This window comes from Mustela erminea, chromosome 12 (genome assembly GCF_009829155.1).
Source record: "Mustela erminea isolate mMusErm1 chromosome 12, mMusErm1.Pri, whole genome shotgun sequence".
Taxonomy (NCBI): domain Eukaryota; kingdom Metazoa; phylum Chordata; class Mammalia; order Carnivora; family Mustelidae; genus Mustela; species Mustela erminea.
The window spans coordinates 79,128,356-79,151,734 of NC_045625.1; the positions used below are offsets into that span (position 1 = coordinate 79,128,356).

Sequence of the window (23,379 nt, forward strand, 5' to 3'; positions counted from 1 at the left end):
TCTTTGAAAACCCCTTTGGATATTATTAACATATCATTTCTTTTTCTTTTTTGTTTTTTTGAGGTTTCCTTTTCACTAGAAAGCTTATCTCATTATTTGTATTTTTTTTAATTCACATTCTATTGATCTTTCCTTTAGCTGCCATAGTTTTTCTTCATTTCTACACTTCATCCCTGAAATAACATTATATATCTCTATCACTGGTATACGTATTTTATGGCATTTGGAAATATTAAATCGTTTCTTGAATCTATTAATTTTTATCTTCCTTTAGCAGTAATTAGTATATTCTAAGTCTCAAATTTTTCAAAGTGACTCAAACACACTCTCCCTTTACACATTCTCCATTCCTAGACAGGGTAAGTTGGAATTGGGTGATTTCACATCTGGAGTGGGGCTGGTGGAAAAGGTGAACAGTTTAGAAATTATTATAAGATTCCTGGCAAGAGTGAATCCAGGCTAGGCGAGGTCTTGAAAAGCAGAATTAGAACAGAGAGGAGGGAGGAGATGTTAAAGGTCTGTAATAATCTTTGGCAACTGAGAATATTCCGGAAACCAGGTTTTCTTCCTGCTGTCACTTATCTTTCTATTGTAGGAGACTTAATCTGTGTTTTTCAAAAGTATTGTGCACATTACTTACCTCCTGGAGATCTTGTTAAAATCGGAATCTGACTCTTTAGGTCAGGGCTAAGCCTGAGATTCTGCATTACTAACAAATCCCTGTAAGGTGCCAGGGCTCATGATGCTGCTTTCTCAAGGCACACACTGAATAGCAAGTGACTGAATGACTGGAGTCTCTAAGGAAAGACACCTTATCTTACACTCATTCTAAAGAAGAGCACCTCCTACACCACTGACAACTTAAGCATACCTCTTTTGTGTTCCATTCCTAAAAAATCTAACATAATGACATATAGATTTGACTGACAATATTTTAAAGTATCATCCTGTACATACTTACATCCAAACCATATTTTGCTACTTTGGATGCAAAGTAACATATTTGTACCCAAAGTAAAATGTTCCTACCAGAAAGAATCCATTTATTTATAAAAGCTTCAGATACTAAGACAGAAGTTTCAAATCAATCCAAGAAGACTGTCACCTGCATATAGGATCTGCCATGTTCAATGTCCTATTACACAAGTTTGATGGGGAAATTTGAATTCCTCACAAAATAATGATTGGAGATTGATTAGGGTTGTGTTTCTGGATGTGAGAAGAGAGAATTTTGGTGCACAGAGAATAAAAAAAAATTATTGCAGTTCAACTTAGAAAAAGTTGAACATATTACATGTACCACTCAAGTTAGGGGATAAGTACCCACCCATAAAACCGTCACTACCATCAAAGTCATATTCATATGCATCACCTTCCAAGGTTTCCGCCTGCCATTATATTATTATTATTATTATTATTTTGTGTATGTGTGTGAGAACACTTAACATAAAATCTACTCTCTTAGCAAATTTTAAGCATGTAATACAGCACTGTTAACTCTAGGGACCCCCACCTCTGGCAACCACCATTCTGCTAACTCTTGATGTTAGACTTTTAAATTTGTTTTTTGTTTTTTGTTTGTTTGTTTGTTTTTAGGTAGGCTCCACACCCAGTGTGAGGTTCAAACTCATGACCCTGAGATCAGGAGTCACATGCTCTACGAATACAAACTCAGCCAGCCAGGTACCCTCAAGTTAGGCCTTTTAGAGTCCACATATAAGTGTGATCATACAGTATCTGTCTTTCTCTGCCTGACTTATTTCACTTATCCTAAAAACTCATACATGGTGTGTTCTAATGGCAGGATTTCCTTCTTCTTCCTTTTCTTAAAATCACATAACTGTGTGTGTGTGTGTGTGTGTGTGTGTGCGCGCGCGCGTGTACATGTGTGTATCAAATTTTCTTTATCCATTCATCTGTTGATGGGTATTTAGGTTGTTTCCATGTCTTGGCTATTGTGAATAATGCTGCAGCGAACATGGGAGTAAAGATACTTCCTCTAGATAGCAATTTCATTTCCTTTGCATATATACCCAGGAATTGAATTGCTGGATCATATTGTAGTTCCATTTTTAATTTTTTGAGGAACCTCCATATTTTTTTCCAGTGTCAATTTGCATTACCACCAACAGTGCACAAGACTTCCCTTTTCTCTACATCCCTGCTAACACGTGCTATTTCTAATCTTTCTGGATAATAAGGTGTGAGGAGATATCACATTGTGGTTTTGATTTGCATTTATCTGATGATTAGTGATACTGAGCACCTTTTCATGTATCTGTTGGACATTTGTATGTTATCTGAAGACCTACATTAACCCCCCATCAGACATATGGTTTGCAAATACTTTTTCCATTTCATAGGCTGTTCTTGTATTTTGTTGATTGTTTCCTTTGCCAGGCAGAAGCTTTTTAGTTTAACATAGTCTCTCTCTCTCTCTCTCTCTCTCTCTATATATATATATATATATATATATATATAATATACGAGTTGCATGTGCTTTTGGTGTTATATCCAAAATATTATTGCCAAGACCAATGTAAAGTGTTCTCTATGTTTTCTTCTAGGAGTTCTACAGTCTCAAGTTTGATTTTAAGTCTTTAATCCATTTTGTGTTGACTTTTGTGTAGGGTAGAAGTTAAAGGTTGAACTTCATTCTTTTGCATACAGGTATCCAGTTTTGCTGTCACCATTTATTGGAAAGACTGTCCTTTCCCCCTTTGTATTCTTGGTGCTCTTGTCAAATATTAGCTGATTGTATCTACATGGGTTTATTTCTGGGCTTTCTATTCTTTTCCATTGGTTTGTATTTCCAAAGAATGATTAAGAGCCTCTTTTTAAATTTTTTTTAAAGATTTTTTATTTATTTGTTTGACAGACAGAGATCACAAGTAGGCAGAGAGGCAGGTGGCGGGGTGGGAAACAGGCTCCCCGCTGAGCAGAGAGCCGGCGTGGGGTTCGGTCTCAGGACCCTGAGATCATGACCTGAGCTGAAGGCAGAGGCTTTAACCCACTGAGCCACCCAGGCTCCCCAAGCCTCTCTTTTTAACTTGTGTGTGCGCTCTCTCTCTCTCTCTCTCTATGTATGTATATTTATATTTAAATGCATTTTATTATTATATTAGTATTAGTATTATAAATACTTTATATACATTGATATTTGTACAGATAGCATATTTTATATATATAAAACCATATATAAACGGGGACAAATCTTTAATAAAAATGCATATTGCATATATAAATATTTGTATAAAGTATTGATGTATTATAACTTCCTGATACATTTTATTGAGGTATAATTTGTATATAATAAAGTGTAAGAGTGCAAACTGTTCTGCCCTCATAAATTGGGGAAGTATTTCCTCCTCTTCTGTGTTCAGAAATATTTTGCAAAGAATTACAGTTATTTCTTCTAGAAATATTTGGCACAGTTTCAGCTCTAGAGTCCCCCTTTGGGAAAATGTTAATGATAAACTGCATGTATTTAACAGCTGTCAGGCAATTCAGGTTCCCACTTCCAGAGCTAAGTTTGGTAGTTCATGTTTTTCAGGGCATTTCAATATGTCATTTAAACTGTCGGGCTGGTTGGCATAATACTGCCTATAATATTCTTTTATTAACTTTTTAACATTTGTAGGATGAGCAGTGTTGAATGCTCTTTGCATTACTAATATTGGTGACTAATAATTTTTTCTCTTTTCTTGATTTAGCAAAGATTTATCGATTTAAAAAAAATCTTACCAGAAACCAATTTTTACTGTTAGTTTCTCTATTATTTGTCTTTATTTATTTTATACTGATACTTATTTTTTTTCTTCTCCTTACATTGAGTTTACTTTATTTTTTCCTCTAACATGGATTCTCAGATCATTTATTTTAGATTTTTCTTCTGCTCAAATATAAATATTTAATATTGCAAATAGTCCCTAAGCACTGTTTTAGCTCTATCTCACAAATTTTGTTCCACTTATACTCTTATTATCACTCAGTTGAAAATATTGTCTAATTGCCTTTTTGATCTCTTCTTTGGCTCCTGTGCTTTTTAGAATTATGTTATTAATTCCTGAATATTGAGGTTTTCTTTAATGTCTTATTTGGTTCTTGGTTTCAGTTTAATCCTGTTGTCATCAGAAAATATACTCTGTATAATTTCTATCTTTGTAAATTTATTGAGATTGATGAATGAGATAGACATGTTCAGAAAAGGAAGCTTTGACTTTGTTTTTACTATTGCTATGGCCTAGCACATAGTCTATTTTAGTAAATACGCCATACACCGTTGAGAAGAGTATTTGTATCTACATGTCTCTGAACACTTTTTCCAATTAACTAATTTTAGGCCAATTTTTACAACTCATAAACTGTAGAATCAGTGTCTTTTATATTTAACTAGGCTTCTTAGGCTTTTTCTAATTCTATTTTATGTATTTGTTTAAGATTTCATTTGTTTGAGAGAGAGACAGAGATAGTAACAGGGATAACAAGAGAGAGCACAAGCCGGAAGGAAAGGCAGAAGCAGCTCCCCACTGAACAGGGAGTTCGATGCAGGGCTCGATCCCAGGGGCCTGGGCTCATACCCTGAGCGGAAAGCAGATGCTTAATAGACTTAATAGACTGAGCCATACAGGTGTGGCTCAAAATGTATTTTTTTAATATTGTTGAATAAATGGAAAATAATTTTGTCCTGTCATTTAGTTTCTGGGTTTTTTCTAAGTTGATATATAACCTTCATGTAGGCTTAACAAATATTCCAAAAATTTGAAGAAAGATGAGATAGAAGAGTTATTATTAAGTTCAAAAATAAAGATAGGGCGCCTGGGTGGCTCAGTGGGTTAAAGCCTCTGCCTTCAGCTCAGGTCATGATCTCAGGGTCCTGGGATCGAGCCCCACATTGAACTCTCTGCTCGGCGGGGAGCCTGCTTCCCTTCCTCTCTCTCTGCTTACTTGTGATCTCTGTCTCTCAAATAAATAAATAAAATGTTAAAAAAAAATAAAGATAAACATTTCACAATTGAAATAACAACAGTGGGAAAAAAGAGTAATGAGACAGTAGCAGTTCTACCAGATACTGAAATATAATAATCATCCTCTTTAGTTAAAAGGTGTCACATTGGTGCCTAAACTCAGACCAGTGAGCAAAATAGGATAATAGCACTAGAATTAGATTCAAACATATAAGGACTTTTACTACATGATAAGAACAACTAAATTAATGCTGGAAAAGGAGGACCTTTTTTTTAAAGGGAACTTTTAAAATAGGTAGAGTTCACGTAACTTAATAGCTACTTGGAGAAATACAGATATTAATCTACATATCACTCTAAATTCCAAATATAAGATCTAAATAAAAGAAAATACAAGTACTGGAACAGCTATGGGTGAAATCATTTGTAAATTCAGTATGGAGAAAAACTTTCTATGCCTCACAATTTATATAGAATTAGGACTGGGTAAATTCATTTGCTAAAAATAAAATAGAATTAGAACAGGCCCCTGGGTGGCCTGTTTGTGCTTTCCCTTACTCTCTCTCTCTGTCAAATAAATAAATACAGTCTTTAAAAAAATACATTTTGCATCTTTTGGTTATATGTTGGTTAATTTTATCTTTTCCCCATGATATTGAAAATCAGATTTTCTCTGTCATTATGTCTTCTAACATCTATTTTTTAAACTATGAAAGATATTTTTAAATTTATGTTATGCTAACAGTAGTATATTGAATTATAATTTACATAATAACAATGTTTTTAAACATAATTATACAGTTGTATAAATTCTGACATATATTGACTTGTGTATTATAATCACCCTAATCAAGATAAAGGTTTGCTATTATCTGTAAGGTGACTTGCCCTATGACCTTTTGACTTTCTAAACAGTTTCCTTTGATGACTGTAAGTTTTAAATTTTAATGAAACCCAATTTTTCATGCTTTTTTCTTTTGCAAATGGTTTTATTTCTGTGTTACCTAAAATAAACTTTACTTATCTAGGGTTGTGAAGATATTCTCCTATGTCATGTATATGTCTACAGATTTAACTCATTTTTTTCTTGCTATTGTGAATTCTATCAATTTATTTCCTAATGTTAAACTAGTAGCACTTTCCTGGGATAAACACAATCATTCAAGATGTATTATTTACTTTATATAGTGTTGGATTTATTTATTTCACTTAGAGTTAAAATCTTTGCATCTACATTCATGATCTTGGTTTGAAATTTTCTGTCTGTAATATCCTTTTCATGTTGTGATATCTGCATCATGCTTTTCTTCTGCACATTTTACTTTCTCTCTATTCTTTGAAAGCATTTGTATAAATTTACTTTTATAATTTTTCTAAATATTTTATAGAAGGAATTATTAAGGCCATCTGATGATTGAGTTTTGTACATGAGTTTTAAAAATACAGACTAAAAACTTTAACAGATATAAGACTACTGAGTTCTCCTTTTATTTTCATTAGTTTATTTAAGTTGTATATTTCAAGGAATTTATGCATTTGTCTAATTCATAGAGTATTTTTGCAAAATTTTGTTTATCTTATATTGACTTATTTTTCTTTTATAAATGCATAAACTATAACAATGTCCCTTTTTTTTCCTTCTACTGTTGTCAAAATCTGCTTTCTCCCATATTTCCTTGATCAGCTTTGATGGTCTTAGTAGTCTTAATTTTATTAATCATTTTCAAAAAACAAGTTTAGACTCCTTCATTTTCCCTGTTACTTGATGTTTTTCATTTTATTGCTTTCCACTAATATTTTTATGATAGAATCATGTCATTAAGATGGCATCATAGGTTGTTTCCAACTTCAGCCCCTCACAAGAAGACCAGCAAGCAAGTGTCCACAGACAAGACACCAGAGTGAAAAGCCCAGAACACAGAGCTGAGGCTGAAACCTCCCTTTGGATCATACATACAAGGAAGGACTACATTAAAAGTATAAGATGAACAGCTATCCTCTGACTACATCGCCCCTTCTCCAGGCAAGCACTGTGATGCACTAAGAGAGCTTGCCCAGGCTTACAGTTTTTCAGTAGGATAAAGATAGCCCAGAGTGGACATCCAGCTCCCCCAGCAGGACACTTCTTAGGAGGCTCAATCAGGTTACATGTGATCAGGATCACAGGGGCAAACTTTAGCTTGACCACTAAATATCAAATTGAGACAGAAAAACAGGTGGCCCTTACAGCAACCAATACTCACATCTTGGCAGAACACATTCCTCCTTGTAGGGATGATCTATAGGGATCCTAGTCAACAGTTCTACCCATCTATAGAATTGAGCTGATGTCCCTTTTCTGGAAAAAATATGCAAGAATAAATGAGTGGGACTACACCAAATTAAGAAGCTTCAACACAGAAAAATAAAATGCTATGGTAATCCAAAGAATGGAAGAAAATATTTGCAAGTCACATATCTGATAAGGGGTTGTAATTATATATATATATATATATATATATATCTCCCACACAACTCAATAGCAATAATAATAATAATCTGATTAAAAATGGGCAAAGGATCTGAATAGAACTTTGTTTTCTCCAAAGATGGTATTCAGATCACCCAACAGGTACATGCAAAGATGGTCAGTATCACTAATAATCAGGGAAATGCAAATCAAAACCACAATGAGAGATCACCTCACACCTGTTAGAATGGCTATTATCAAAAAAAAAAAAATTCAAAAATAACAAGTGCTGGCAAGGATGTGGAGAAAAGAGAACCCTTGTGCACTGCTGGTGGGAAAATTGGTATAGCCACCATGGAAGACAGGGTCGAAGTTCTTAAAAAAATTTAAGATAGAACCTCCCCATGATCCAGCAATTCCACTTCTGAGTATATAGCTGAAGAAAGTGAAATTATTATCTGGAAAAAATATCTGCAACCCATGTTCCTTGCAGCATTATTTATAATAGCCAAGACATGGAAACAACCTCATTCTCCATCAATGCATGAATGGATAAAGTGAATATGGTATGTATGGATGTATCTCTATACATAATAGAGTTACATCACTGTAACTACAATTGATAATACTGTATTATATATTTGGAAGGTGCCAAGAGAGTAAATCTTGATATTTTCATCACACACAAAAATTCTAAAACAACAACAAAAAAACAAAAAACAAAAACAAATAATTCAATTAAAAGTTTGGCAGAAGACATGAATGGATATTTTTCCAAAGAAGACATACAGATAGCAAACAGACAGATGAAAGATGCTCAACATCAGTCATCGTCGGGGAAATACAAGTCAAAACTATAATGAGATATCACTTTACACTGGTCAGAATGGCTAAAACAACAACACAAGAAACAACAGATGTTGATGAGGATATGGAGAAAGAGGAACTCTTACACTGTTGTTGGGAATGCAAACTGGTGTAGCCACTCTGGAAAACAGTATGGAGCTTCCTCAAAAGTTAAAAATAGAGTCCCCCCATGAGCCAGCAATTGCACTACTAGGTATTTACCCAAAAGATACAAAAATAATGATCCGAAGGGATACAAGCAGCCTGATGTTTATAGCAGCATTATCAACAATAGCCAAATTATGGAAAGAACCCAATGTCCACTGAGTGATAAATGGATAAATTATATATATATATATATTTGATATATAGATATATATAGATACCTCTATCTATGTATATCTATATATCTGTATCCCCTCACAATGGAGTATTACTCAGCCATAAAAAGAATGAAATCTTGCCATCTGCAAAGATGTGAATAGAGCTGGGGAGTATTGTGCTAAATGAAATAAGTTAGAGAAAAACAAATGCCATATGATTTCACTTATATGTGGATTTTAAGAAACAAACGACCATGGGTAGGGGGACAGGAATTAGGGAGAGACAAACCATAAAATAGTTTCTTAACTGTAGAGAACAAACTGATAGTTCCCAGAGGGGCGGTGGGTGGAGGGATGGGGGTATCGAGGGCACCTGTGATTAGCACTGGGTGTTGTATTTTAGTGATGAATAGCTAAATTCATCTGAATCTACTCCTAAAACTATATTATACTATATGGTCACTAACTGGAATTTAAATAAAAACTTGAAACTAAATTTAAAAAATGTTAACATTGTGAGAAAAAGGATGTGTTAAGAAACTTATTGTAGTCATCATTTCACAATATCCACATATATGAATAATGATTATATAATATATATTAATTATATATACATAATTAATATATAATAATTTATGTAATGATATTATATATAACATCATTATATAACATAATGATTTATGTGGCACAACTTAGACTTACACAATACTGTATGTCAATTATATCTCAGCAGTACTGGAAAGAATTAAATAAGTATATTTTTGTTTTTTATTAGCCTTTTGTTCTTTTTAGCTTTAATTTGCACCTCTGAGGTGAAAGCTTAGTTTATTGTTTTAATGTATCCTCTTTTATTATATATGGATGTAAAATATGTATTTCTCTCAGCACTGTTTTAGATACATCCATGATAATTTGAAATGTGTGTTTTTCTTAACAGTTAGCTTAAAATATTTTCTGAATTCATTACAGAGGGTTTTTTGGGGGGGAGAAGAACTGGATTATTTAGTGGTATATCGTTTAGTTTCCAAAGAGTTAGAGATTTTTTAAGTTATCTTTTTTATTGGATACTAGTGAAAATTATTATTATAAGAGCATATACTCAGGATGATGCAATCATTTTGAATTCGCTGAGACTTTTTCATGAGACAATATCTGATCCATTTTGATAAAAATTTTATGTGAACTTGTGAACTTTGAAGTTATTGGGCATAGTGTTTTATAAATGTGAAGTTGGCCAGTTTAATTAATAATCTTGTTCATATTATTTTATACTGTTAGTCATATTTTGTCTGATTTTAATTTTGTTTACAAAAAAGACTTGTTAAAATCTCCAATTATGATTTTGGAGATATATCTAGTTCTTCTTTTAGTTCTGTCAATTTTTGCTTTATGTATTTTGAAACTAACTATCTGCTATGCACAATTAAGACTGTTATTTCTTCTTAATAAATTAGCTCCATTTTCATTAAGAAATGTTATCTTTGGCAATATTTATTACCTTGGAGTCTACTTTGTTTCAGAGTAGATGAGGTAATACATCATCTTCTTTGTGCTTATTATTTGCATGGTATATTTTGTTCCATTCTTTTAGTTTTAAATTTTTCTTGCATTTAAAATGCTTTCGTCATAACAAGCAGCACCTAGTTGAGTTTTTCATCTAGTGATATAATTTCTGTCATTGAAATGGAGTGGTTAGCCCCAAATACCATTTGGTTTATTGATAACATTGCTGTTTATTTCTACTATTCTCTTTTGTTGATGTACTTCTCCCACTTCCTTTGAATTAATCCACTATTTGTTAATATTCTTTATATACCTCTAATGACATTTTAGCTAATTCTCAAGCATTTTAATAAGTTAGTCTAGACATTACTATACTGTCCTTAACTTTCCACAGTTATTTAAAAATGTCTTTATTTCATCTTTATTATTGAAGCAAATGTTCATTCAGTACAGAATCCTAGGTTTACCTCTATTTCTTTCAGTACTTTAATTATGACATTGCATTGTCTCTGTGTTCCATTTTTTTCCTGATGAGATAATCAGCTGTCATTTTTATTGTTTTCTCCTCAATATGATGGGCCATTTTTTCTTACTACTCTTAATGTTTTCTTCTTTTTTTAATTCTTTCTTTGTCATTAGTGTGACTATGATGTGCCTAGGTGTAATTTTCTTTTTATTTACCTGTTTAGGGTTTGTTGAGATTTATGGATCTCTGCATTGTTGTCCTTCATTTATTTTAGAAAAAAAAATTGAGGCAGTAGTTTTTCAAATACTTCTTCTGCACATTCCCTCTTGATTCCTTTTATGGTAATTCCTTGCATGTTAGACTATTTCTTATACTCTTACATGTCCTAGACTCCTCTTTTTAATTTTTTCACTGTTTTTTTCTGTGCTTCAAATTGCATAAATTACATTATTCTTTCTTGAGCTCATAATCAATTATCCTGCTGTGACTTGTCTGTGACTAGGCACATCTAATGAATTCTTTATTTCCCATATTTTATTTTTCAGTTCTAGAATTTTCATGTCTTCTTCCATAGGGGTTTTATTTCTCTGCTTAAGTTACCTCAACATTGACACTTTATCCACAGACCACCTAACATATTTTCAGTGGTCATTATAAAGTCTTTTTCTGTTAATCCCAACACCTGAGTTATCAGAGTTCTCCACTGACACTTGTAAACTCTTGAATATTGTCCTATTTTCTTGCCTCTTCACATGTCCAATGCTTTTTCTTACTTTAAGTGAGACGTCATGAATTATACATTGTAGATTTGCATTATGTTCTTTTTTTTCTAAGTGTGTTGAATTGTGTCTGGCAGATGGTGAAATTATTGGCAGATCATCTTGTCATCTTGTCAAGGCTTGCTTTTAGGCTTTCTTCAGGCCCATTTCAATATTCCTGTTAGTCCTATAGTGTGGTTTCTTACTCCTAAGTTGTAGATGCTCTGGTCTGAACTGAATCCTTAGGATATCCACACAGGTCTTTCTCCTGCGGCTGTCCTGAAATGCACATCTCTGCTAAGGGATGTTACTTGTGAAGTCTCTGTTCTAGTTTCAGTTCCACTCCCCAAGAGAGCTGTTCTCTGTTAGGCATTTGTCAGTTCTTCTTGGCAAATGTACAATTTAGAATTGAGTCCAAGTCCTAAGAATTCGCTGTGTAGATTTCTAGGCCACCTTCCTCTGAGGATTCTCCCTTTCCGGTATCCTGCCCTATAGATTCCAGACGCCTTACCAGCCTTGAAGACAAATTTATGTTTCCTTGGCCCAGCATGTTTCTTAGGCCACAAGAGACTTAGGAAAACTGTGCATATATGTCTTATTTCTGACCTTAGGGGAAATACTCCATTTTTTCCCATTTAAGTAGGATGCTGGCTTTAGATGTGAAGTTTCTAATTTTACAAGGTCAGTTAACTCTTATAAATCTTTTAAATAATGATTGAGTACTATTTTTTTTTCCAAATGACTTTCTCAACACCCATGGAGATAATTATGATTTTTCTCCTCCTATGTTAGTATGGTGAATTAACTTGATGATTCTTCTAATGCTTTTCCCCAAAATTGAACTAGTCTTGCATTCACTGGGATACGTTCTACTTAGTTATGATGCATGAGTTTCTTAGCTCTGTTTTCTAGTATTCAAGACTTTTTCATTGACATTTCTCAGTGAGTTTAGTGTTTTTTTACTGTGTATGTATGCTGCATTTATTAGTATTTATTAGCTATTATTCATTAGTGCTAGGTAGCAATATAATGTTGCTTCATAAAAATTATCTGAATGTTATTCTTTAGTTTCTAAGCTCTAAAATAATTTTGTATTCTTTTGATACTTCCTATTTGGAAAATTTGGCAGAAATACATGCAAAGTCATTTGGGCTTATTATTTTGTGGGTAAATTTTTAAATAATACTAATTTCTTTTTAGCTATTGATCAGCTTAAGGTTTCTATTTCAAATGAAATACATTTATCTTGGACATTAGTCAACCAAATTTTAAAAATATGTACGCTTGTCATTTTTATGGGTTTTTTAAATTAATTCATATATTTCACTTCTTATTTTACTTTTGGTGTTTGGTATTACAAAAAATGTAAAAATTTGTGGTTTCTCACATATTTTCCTTATTTAGGTCATCTAATGACATACCTACTTATTTTCCATTAACTTCTTTTTTCTCTTCAATTCTTCTATTTTAAAATTTTTTTCACATTATTAATTTTCTGATTTTTTAAATTATTGTGTTCTCAATTTTAATTTATTCTAGTCCATTTATATTTATAAAAATATAGCAAATTCCTTCTGATCACTGCCTTAAATATATCTCATAAATTTTTTTACCTAGCATCATCTTTGTGATTATATTTTTAGAAATTCTCTACTTTTGTTTTGCATTTTACCCTTTACTAAATAATTGTTTATTATTATTTTTTTCTAATAGTCATTTCTTAATAATATCTAGCTTAATCCCTTTATGATAAGGGAGTATTGTTTGCTGGATTTCTACTAGAAGGAAGTTGCCAATATTTTCTTTGTGACTAGTATACAGACAATTTTTGTGAATGTCATTATGCATTTGAGAAAGGGATACATTTTCTATGATAGGTTTAAAGTTCAGTATACATATCCCTATTTTCTTTTAATATGCTTTTTAAAAGTTTCCATGTACTCACTTATTTTTGATCCTTTGCACTTGTTTAGATCTGTTTTGGTGTGTTAGAATTTCCTATTATTAGTGAACTCTTTTTAATTGATCCTTGTATTTTTTAGTTTCCATTTCATGTAGGATTTTTCTTGTACTCAGCTTTCTAGGTATGGTCAACTGCAGTTTCGTTAATCAATGATGCTGTTTCTTATGTATTAAAGGTTACAGTATCTTCTGATTATTTGATGGTCTTTTCGTTCTGCAGTATCCTTAATTTACACCTTTCTTCTGCCCCCCTATTCCCAACCCCTTTTACCAGGAAGTATCCAAGAAGTATCTCCATTTTCTACAACAGACTTTCATCTCTCAGTACCCGTGCCTTCCCACAACTCCTCTCTCTGTTCTCACGCACTGTCAAGCTTCTTCATTTCAGTTCATATGTAGTCAATGATCTCATGTGAGTGTTTTGTCACTAGAGTCACACTTCCTCTTTTTTGAAGTGTTTGCAATCTAATCCCATTATGCCTAGCCTATCTGCTTCCCTGACTCCTTGTCTGTACCATCTGCTTCTAACTCTCATGTCATTCTCATTTCACTGGAAGGAGTGTTCATATTGCCACTTAGATCAAATTTGATGTTCATACTATCCTTTGTTTCCTAAATATGGTATAAACATGAGCTATGTTCAGTTTATTTAGTCCCTTTGTTGATCTGTATGTTTTTGTTTTTGTCAATACATGAGAAAGATCCCATTTAATTGGTCAACATTATCTTATGGGTACCCAGAAATTCTTAAATTCTCTGTTGTGTTGCTGTGTAAAAGAATTATTGCATCGTCTTAAAGTATCCGTGTAATATACATGCAGCTGAGTTGGAGCCCCTGGCTTCAGGTGTCTGAGGAATTTGCACTAGAACTGTTAGAACTTCAATCTCCCCTGAAATTTGACTGGAAACCATCTGTTCCCAAGCTTATTCACCAGGTTACTCATAGACTGTTTCCTGAAAGCCTCAGTTTCACTGGCTATTGACTGAAAGTCTCTCTCTCCCTCCCTTGATTGTGAGCCTCTCCTTAAGGTAACTTACGACGTGGCAACTGGCTTACTTCTGTGGGAGCAAGCAAGAGAGCAAGAAAAATCATCCAAACAGAAGCCACAGTCTTTTTATAACGTACTCTTAGAAGCAACATCCTATAATTTCTGCTACAGTCTGCTTACTAGGATGAGTCATTAAACCTGGCTCATACTCAAGGGGAAGAGATTAAACCAAGGTGTGAAAAGCAATAGGCAGAGGTTAGTGAAGGTCACCTCAAAGTGTATCCACTACAAATATTGTGTGGTAGATATATTGGTGAGAATATGATCTCACCAGAAGGGCATAGAAGCAATGATACATGAGGGCAGTTAGTACATCTGATGCCCATGTATTTGTGTCTAAATAACACTTCTTAGTAAAGAAAAAAACAAAGAAATTACTTTTCTAAATCTGCAGCAGGGAAAGTATTAAGTGAGCCCTAAACACTATTTTTGTGACCAAAACCAAACCAACCCAAGCAAAGAAGACTAATCAGGACATCTCAAAAGAACACAGAAACCATCTTGAAAGGGCTCCCCCTAACCAAATTTGGAACAAAAGATATGATGGTTCTAATAGACTACACCACATTAAATTAAAAAAAAAAATCTTTGAGTTTGTATTAATATCACACAAATTGGGAAGGAGAAAAAGAGGAGGTAAAGCTCTTCTTATACATTTAGATATAAATAAGCAAATAAGTAGTAGACATATCTGCATATATTTGCATATGTGTATTCACATACAAACACACACATAAATATCTAAGTAGAGAAAATCAATGACTCTGGGGCAAGAGTATATTGTAATCCTTATATTATTCTTTTAGCTTTTTAATAGATATGATTATTTCAAAATAAAAAGCTAGAGGAAGAGAAAGTAAAAATTTAAAACTCTTAGAATAGAATATAGAATTATAGGGTCACAGAGGACAATTTAGGGGTCCTAATAAAGGGTCACAAATTTAACATATTTGATTACATTAAAACAAAGAACTCCTATTTATCAAAAATCATGCTTTAGAAAAAGTGATACTAAAGAATACAAATTAGGAGAAGATATTTGAAACACTTATAACTGAAAAATAAAAACGCTCCCCATTACATAAAGAACTTATAGGCACGGGGCGCCTGGGTGGCTCAGTGGGTTAAGCCACTGCCTTCGGCTCAGGTCATGATCTCAGGGTCCTGGGATCGAGTCCCGCATCGGGCTCTCTGCTCAGCAGGGAGCCTGCTTCCTCCTCTCTCTCTCTATACCTGCCTCTCTGCCTACTTGTGATCTCTCTCTGTCAAATAAATAAATAAAATCTTTAAAAAAAAAAAAAAAGAACTTATAGGCATCAAAGGGAAGGAAAAAAGTCAGTAATTAATTAATTAAATAAAACACAATAGGCTTATGCCTGGGCCTTTTCCTCATTGGAATATATTTTGGCTTTCAAGTAACAGAGAAGTGCTTACAAAGTATGGAGTTAAATGTCAACTCAGAGAAAACCCTTTGGGTTTGAAGTTTCTTGATTTTTATGCCCCATTTGTTGTATGGATGAAGAATTTATATTACTAATTTCTACATTCAAACCAGCTGCATCTTTTAAACCCATTAATTTCCAGTAATTTGCACTAAGTATCCTGATCAGGTATTAGGTATCAGTGAAACAGGTATTTTCTGATAAAACATACCTACATAAGAACTCCCCTAATCTTTTCAAGAGTAAATGCCGATGACATTTTATAAAGAAATCTGGAAAGCAGCAAGACCTCAGGTATCCAGGGAAGGGGAGAGTATGTTACAAACTCACTGTTAAGCTCTTTTCTTCTGATCCAGAATCACAGGGAAAGTCCTAATAACATATATCAAACACCTTTGAGAACAACCGAAATCTCATATAGTGAGGAAGGTAAAAGATTTCAAATCCTTAAGAACCATACCATATCAACCAAAACCACTGTCCAATCACTTAAAATGTAAAAACCATTCTTAGCTTACAGTTTGTACAGAAACAAGCAATAGGCCAAATTTGGCCAGAGTTTGCCAACCACTATTCCACACCTTGGGAAAAAAATTATTTTCCTTGTAGGAAATTAGTTTGGGAATTGGGGGCATGGTCAAGGAAAAAGCTAAGACCATGACATAGCTGTAGCATACGTAAACTCTAAGGTACAATGAAAGGTTGGAATGCAGAGGATGTCCCTCAGAGCAGGAGAGCAAGAGAGCCTCAGAGGCTCTGGCTTGAGACCACCACTCAGAAGGGGAAGCGGACAAGGAAACTCCTGTGAGAGAAAAAGGGAAGGATGAAGGAGGGAGAGAGAGAGGAAGAGGCTGGAAGGGAAGTTATCTGTCTAGGGAATGCCACTGAGCCACACAGTGAGAAATCTCTGGGTCAGAAAGCTCCAAAGATCTATGGCCTCTTTTTGGTTTGATTTGCTTGATTGGTTGGTTTGGTTTTCAGGGTAGGGTTTTTTGTTTGTTTGTTTTTTGTTTTTAATTAATAGACCCTTGATTTCATCTGTGGCTATCAAAGGTTGGGTTTTTTTTCCTGGGGTATGCAAAGCAGCAGGCAGGTCTAAATGGCTAAAAAATCTGCTTTTTGAGGCCATATTTAAAACAGTGGGATTCATAAAAGCTTGAGTTTGGCTCCAGCAGACTTTAAGAGCTAATGAATTTCTGCTTGCTTTGAAGAAATAAGTAACACAGAGCCAATATAGAAGCCACTATCGACTCACTTATATAACCTTCCTCTAACATCAAGATATGAAAAGAAAAGAGGGATATTTCTCACATGTTATAATTTACTAACATAGAAAAATGTATTTCATCCACCTTTGTGTTAGTGGTACCTCCTACCAGGCCCATCTCAACCATGGGCAGGACTTGGGGAAAGTTTACAAATGGAGTCTTCTGTCCTGTCATCAGTGCCTTCTCTTTCCACCTCAGCCTCTCCTCACTCTGCCTGCATGTATGGAGACTGTGGAGACCCGACAACATACCAAGCTTCTCCACGGTAACTACCCCTCCACACAGCCATAACTTGGCCACTCCTCAGGGCTAAAGAGAGACACATCATTGTCCTGTCAGCTCTGAGGAGGACAAAGTTGATTCTCTGAGCCTGGAAGGCCGCTCAGGGTTATTCAGATAGGAAACTTGGGCTTTGTGGGTATCCAAATTATGGATTCAAAGGGGGAGGCACATTTCCTTGGCCCCACAGACTCCTTGTTCCTTGGTGAACTAGGAAAGAGGCCCCTTCTGGGTCCAGGGATGTGATCTCTCTTAGAGCACTTGCCACACAGAGAACTCAGTAGAAAAGTACTAAATGAATGACTGTGTTGGTGAGTGAGGGAATGAAGAAATAGATGAATAGATGGAGATAAACGGTCGAAAGTGGTGATCCCGACTCCATAAAGCATCATAAAAAAATACAGTTTATAAATTAATTAGCATGGGGTCCCATAGTGAGATGCGGGTACATGGATTTCTTTCCACAGCAGTAATAGTGCCGGCCATTCTCTGGTGATGAGGTCACATTAGATCATTAAATCATCCATCATTCCATGATGAGCAAATCACAAGTTCCAAAGTGCTAGATTAAGAAACTGATTCCTCTGGGGCACCTGGGTGGCTCAGTGGGTTAAGCCTCTGCCTTCGGCTCAGGTCATGATCTCAGGGTCCTGGGATCGGGCCCCACATCGGGCTCTCTGCTCAGCAGGGAGCCTGCTTCCCCCTCTCTCTCTGCCTGCCTCTCTGCCTATTTGTGATCTCTGTCTGTCAAATAAATAAAATCTTAAAAAAAAAAAAAAGAAACTGATCCCTCTACCCTGAATTTTTTCTCTAATAGAAATAGATCACAATTTCTTTGTGTACATCATAGTCTTCCAGCATCATGTATATGTTTAGAGGTTATTATTACTCAATAATTCTATCTTCATCACATAGGACTAAAGCATCAGAGCTCTTCGAAGATGAAACCTAGCGATCAGTGTCAACACCATTGATTTTTCACTTTGCAAACTTGTTCATGGGAAGGAGTGAAACTTTTTTTTTTCTTTTTAAAAAAATTTTATTAACATATAATGTATTGTTTTAGGGGTACAAGTCTGTGATCCATCAGTCTTACAAAACTCACGGCACTCACCATAGCACATACCCTCCCAGTGTCCATCACCCACTACCACATCCCTCCCACTCCTCTCCCCTCTAGCAACCCTCAGTTTATTTCCCGATATTAAGAGTCTCTTATGGTTTGTCTGCGTCTCTGGTTTCCTCTTGTTTCATTTTTCCCTCCCTTCCCTTATGATCCTCTGTCTTGTTTCTCAAATTCCTCATATCAGTGAGATCATATAATAATTGTCTTTCTCTGATTGACTTATTTCTGTTAGCATAATACCCTCTAGTTCCATCCACGTCATTGCAAGTGGCAAGATTTTGAGGGTTTCAATGGCTGCATAGTATTCCATTGTATACATATACCACATCTTTATCCATTCATCTGAGGATGGACATCTAGGCTCTTTCCATAGCTTAGCTATTATGGACACTGATGCTATAAACATTTGGGTGCACGTGCCCCTTTGGATCACTACAATTGTATCTTTAGGGTAAATACCCAGTAGTGTGATTGCTGGGTCATAGGGTAGCTCTATTTTCAACTTTTTGAGGAATCTTCATAGTGTTCTCCAGAGTGGCTGCACCGGCTTGCATTTCCACCAACAGTGTAGGAGGGTTCCCCTTTCTCTGCATCCTCACCAACATCTGTCATTTCCTGACTTGTTAATTTTAGCCATTGTGACTGGTGTGAGGTGATATCTCATTGTGGCTTTGATTTGTATTTCCTTGATGCCAAGTGAAGTGGAGCACTTTTTCATGTATCTGTTGGCCATCCGGATGTCCTCTTTGCAGAAGTGACTGTTCATGTCCTCTGCCCATTTTTTAAAAATTTTTTTAATTAACATATAATGTATTATTAGCCTCAGGGGTACAGGTCTGTGAATCACCAGGTTTACACACTTCACAACAGGGAGCGAAACATTTTACTAGGGAAGAAGCTGGACATTCTTGACTTGGGAAAATGCTTCTACTAAAATAACAGCTTGTGGTCTGAAAGTGCTTTGGGAAAAGCAGCATACAGTTTACTTTCATTTATTTACTTACTTATTTATCTTATTTTTTAAAAGATTGTATTCACTTATTTGAGAGACACAGAGAGAGAGCACAAGCTGGGGAAGTGGTAGAGGGAGAGAGAGAAGCAGACTCCCTTCAGAGCTGGGAGCCCAGTGCGGGGCTTGATCCCAGGACCCCAGGATCATGACCTGAGCCGAAAGCAGACACTTAACGAACCAAGTTACTCAGGCATGCCCACAGTTTTTTTTGTTTTGTTTTGTTTTGTTTTTCAGATTTCATTTACTTATTTGACAGAGAGAGAAATCACAAGTAGGCAGAGAGGGGGGGGGATCAGACTTCCTTCTGAGCAGGGAACCTGATGTGGGGCTCTATCCCAGGACCCTGAGATCATGACCTGAGCCTAAGGCAGACATTTAACCCACTGAGCCACCCAGGTGGCCCCACAGTTTACTTTTTGACAACCATTTGTTAGCAAATAAAAACTTGGGTACACCTTATGAGTCTTTAAATTGGAGTTTAAACATTTCCAAGGAAGTAGCATTTTACAAATAGGTTGAACATCTGTCTCGTACTCACTACTCAATAAGTAACTTAAACTTTAGTGAACTGTATGGCTGATCTATTAATGGAAGACTCACCAGGAAGAGTAGGACTAGAGGAAGATACACAAGATTCTGTAATGAAAGAGAAAGCAGAAAGATGTCATGAGCAGAGCAATGGGTCTTGGGGACAAGGTAGAAACCCAAAATACAAAACGGAAAGCATTTTTTCTATGCTGATACTATACTAGGAACTAGGTGCGTCATCTAATCCTACATCAGTTCTATAAGAAATGAATGGTAAACTCATTTTAAAACTGGGGAGATTGATACTCAATAAGATTATATAATTTGTTCATAATATTCCAACCAGCGCTGACTCAAAATCTCTATATTTTCAATTGTGCCAAGGGAGGAAACTGGTACACTGAACAGGGTCACATCTGGTTTTCTGTTGTGTTATGCTGTTTTCTTGCCACTGAATTGTAGTGCTAGGGCTGCCATGATTCAGAACCCCAGCTAGTGACTCCAGGAGCCTACAAATCCCCCAGACTTTGTTCCCCACGTTTTGTGACAATGGCTGTATGCCATGAGTTTCTCATGCTCATTGTCTTCCACTTCTTTATATTTTTCTTCTCTTCCTATGCCAGTTTTCTACATTTTCATATAATAATGCCAATAATCAGTCTTAAATATGTATCCTACTAGCCACCTCCAAAGTATGTTAATATATATGGCCTTTGATCCATGTACATAGGACAGCCATTTTATTCCCATTTTGCAAAGGAAGAAAATGAAACTCAGAAAGATTAAGCAACTTGCCTAAAGCCACCCCAGTAGGAAGTGGCAGAACCAGGACTGATCCCCCCCTTTAATTTTTTTAAATTCCTATTCTATACCAGGGCCCTTTCTTGTACCTCAGGCTCACATCAGGGCTTTCGGAGTTCCTTAATCCCACAGAATACATTTAAGACCAAAACATCCTGAAGCATCTGAGCCAACTTCATATACCTGGTAGGGTTAAAAGCAAAAAAGCATCAATAAAATCATCCCCTTTTTAGCTGTGCATAATAGCCAGATGGAAGTCTGAATTTTGTTGAGCAAATATGAAGAGAACTCTTGACCAGGGCCATTTTAAACTCTGTCCATCTCACATTGGGTCACTTTGGTAAGCAGACATTTACTGAGGGCGGAAAAATTCTTTTTAAAGAAAATTTTGTTTTGAAAGCATTTAAAATAATTTGGTAAATCATTTAGTGTGGATATTACATTATGACCCAACAGGAATCTGAGCATATTTCTTTCCTAACATATGATAGAAGCCAATCCTTGAGCACCCTCTCAGGTTCAAAGTGGCTTGTAAAACTGAATGTCAATAATGAAGTTATAAATTCCGCATTCCAAACCCTAACAAAAGCCAGCCACAGTGATTACAGAACTAAGTTATATATATATTCAAATTATATACATATATAATTAACATATAATAATTAATAACATATATAATATAATAAAGAGTCTGAAGAGTTACCAAAATGACATGGAAGTTGGGAATAGAAAGATGACCTATGAAGGATGATAGGACACATGTTCCAAGCAGAGGAAAAAATTAAAAATCAAACAAAACCAAAAAACCATTTAAACCTCCCTAAAACATACAGCTTTCAACATACCCACTATGAAATTCTGTTCTGCTCTGATTCCCTTAGGTGATGCCTGCTTTGAAGGTCTTACTGGCTTGTTAAATTGCAATGAAGGCAAATTGGTTCCCCTTTTAACATTTGCAGGTTACCACCAGCCCCATACCACTATGTTAACAAGCACTACCAACCTCTGTGCTGCTCTACTGCTCCAAACCCCTCCGGGTGCCACACTGTGTTGGGGGCAGAGATAAGTCTAGCGAGAAAGTCATCACACTGAAATCATGATGTTGCCAGGATCATCTCGCTGTACTCTGGCAAACACTACATTAAGCTGCTGATAGCAACGTAAAACTCAGCAGGGTTGAATGATCACCTACATTCTGATTTTCCTCTGGCTCTATGAAAATAGCACATGTGATACTTTGTACACGAGTCTCTTTTTCATATGTAAATATCAGGAGAGAGAGAATCCAATAAATAAACCTTAAAATATTTGAATTACTTGGACTGTAAAGCTAGACAAGTTTACACTTTGAAGCAGCATGAATTTATATGCTGATACTATTTGTTTCAACAGATAATATTGCTACTGAGTTTTCATATCAATAATATAGTACAGAGGAGTGCCGTGTCATATATGAGCACTTAATTGTCTATTTAAAGAAGTATGCATTTGCATTTACTCATACCTTGTATGCCATATGCTAGATGTTTTTAAAAGAAAGACTATAAACAGCAAAGGTTCTTATTTTTTTTTCAATAATTCTTGAAAATAATACTTCAAGGCTGATAAATTTTTATCAACACCAAACAGTACAGCAGGAAACTTACACACAATCTAATGCTTGTGTTTCTAAAAAGACACTGTTCAATTTATGACATGTTCCATATGAAGGCCAGGATACACATAGCCTCCTAAAACAGTCTCTGAGATTTAAAGCCCATACTATTTCTTATGGACTTGGTTTGCCTGCCATTTATAATTTCCATTTATTGCTTCCTTAATTGCCTGGGCATGACCTTATATTTTGTAACCTTTTTCTTTTCCTCTTTAGGGCTTTAAATGATTTGCACATATCATCTTTAATTGACACCTCAGTGTGACATCAGCAAAATAGAGAAGATGGATAGCACAATCCACAAAACATTATCCTTGCAAGTACATTTCTAATACTTTGAAAAACAAATGAGCAGAACACACTTGCTTTTAAGCTTTTCTTGGCAATCTTTTCTAGAAGGCTGATTCTAGTACTCAAATTCCAGTATTCAAATCTTGTGCACCAAAACAATAAACAAAGACTTTTAACTTCAACCCAAAACTCAGTAAATGGGGTTTACATAGGGAATACTTTTCTTCAAGTAAGTTGATAGTAAAGTTTTGAGACTAAGAGGTGAGAGTAGAGTTGAGAAAGTATGATCCATCTTTAGTAAGGGTTAATGGGATGGAAGGCAGATATTATCTGGTTTAAAGATCTGCCATCTGCATGGATGTGTTTGAAAGCAAAAAAAAAAAAAAAAAAAAAAAAAAGGTTTCTTCTTCCCTCACCTTATAATAAATGATAAAATTCTAAGTCTTTATCACTGCCTTTCCTTTGGAACCATGTTTAGAAGAGAGTAGCTTGTCCTACACTGGTCTACACTGGTTGCTGAATTTACCTGTATTCCTAACTGTTTTGTATATGCTGCATTTAGACTGACTTACTGCATTTAGACTTACTTATGGCAAAGAAGGCATCTTTTTTTTTTCTTTTTTGAAAAAAACGCAACAAATCATGAAGATATATA

General features: G+C 35.1%; 1 long non-coding RNA gene across 1 annotated transcript in view; it reads right to left on the reverse strand.

The window, feature by feature from the left end:
* Positions 1-23,379, reverse strand: part of LOC116570978 — an 82,569-nt gene that overhangs the window by 53,988 nt on the left and 5,202 nt on the right. The window contains exons 2-3 of the long non-coding RNA XR_004277625.1: positions 20,869-20,962; positions 20,051-20,086 (exon numbers count right to left, since the gene is read on the reverse strand). This is a non-coding gene — a long non-coding RNA (uncharacterized LOC116570978). The remainder of the gene's footprint in view (positions 1-20,050; positions 20,087-20,868; positions 20,963-23,379) is intronic.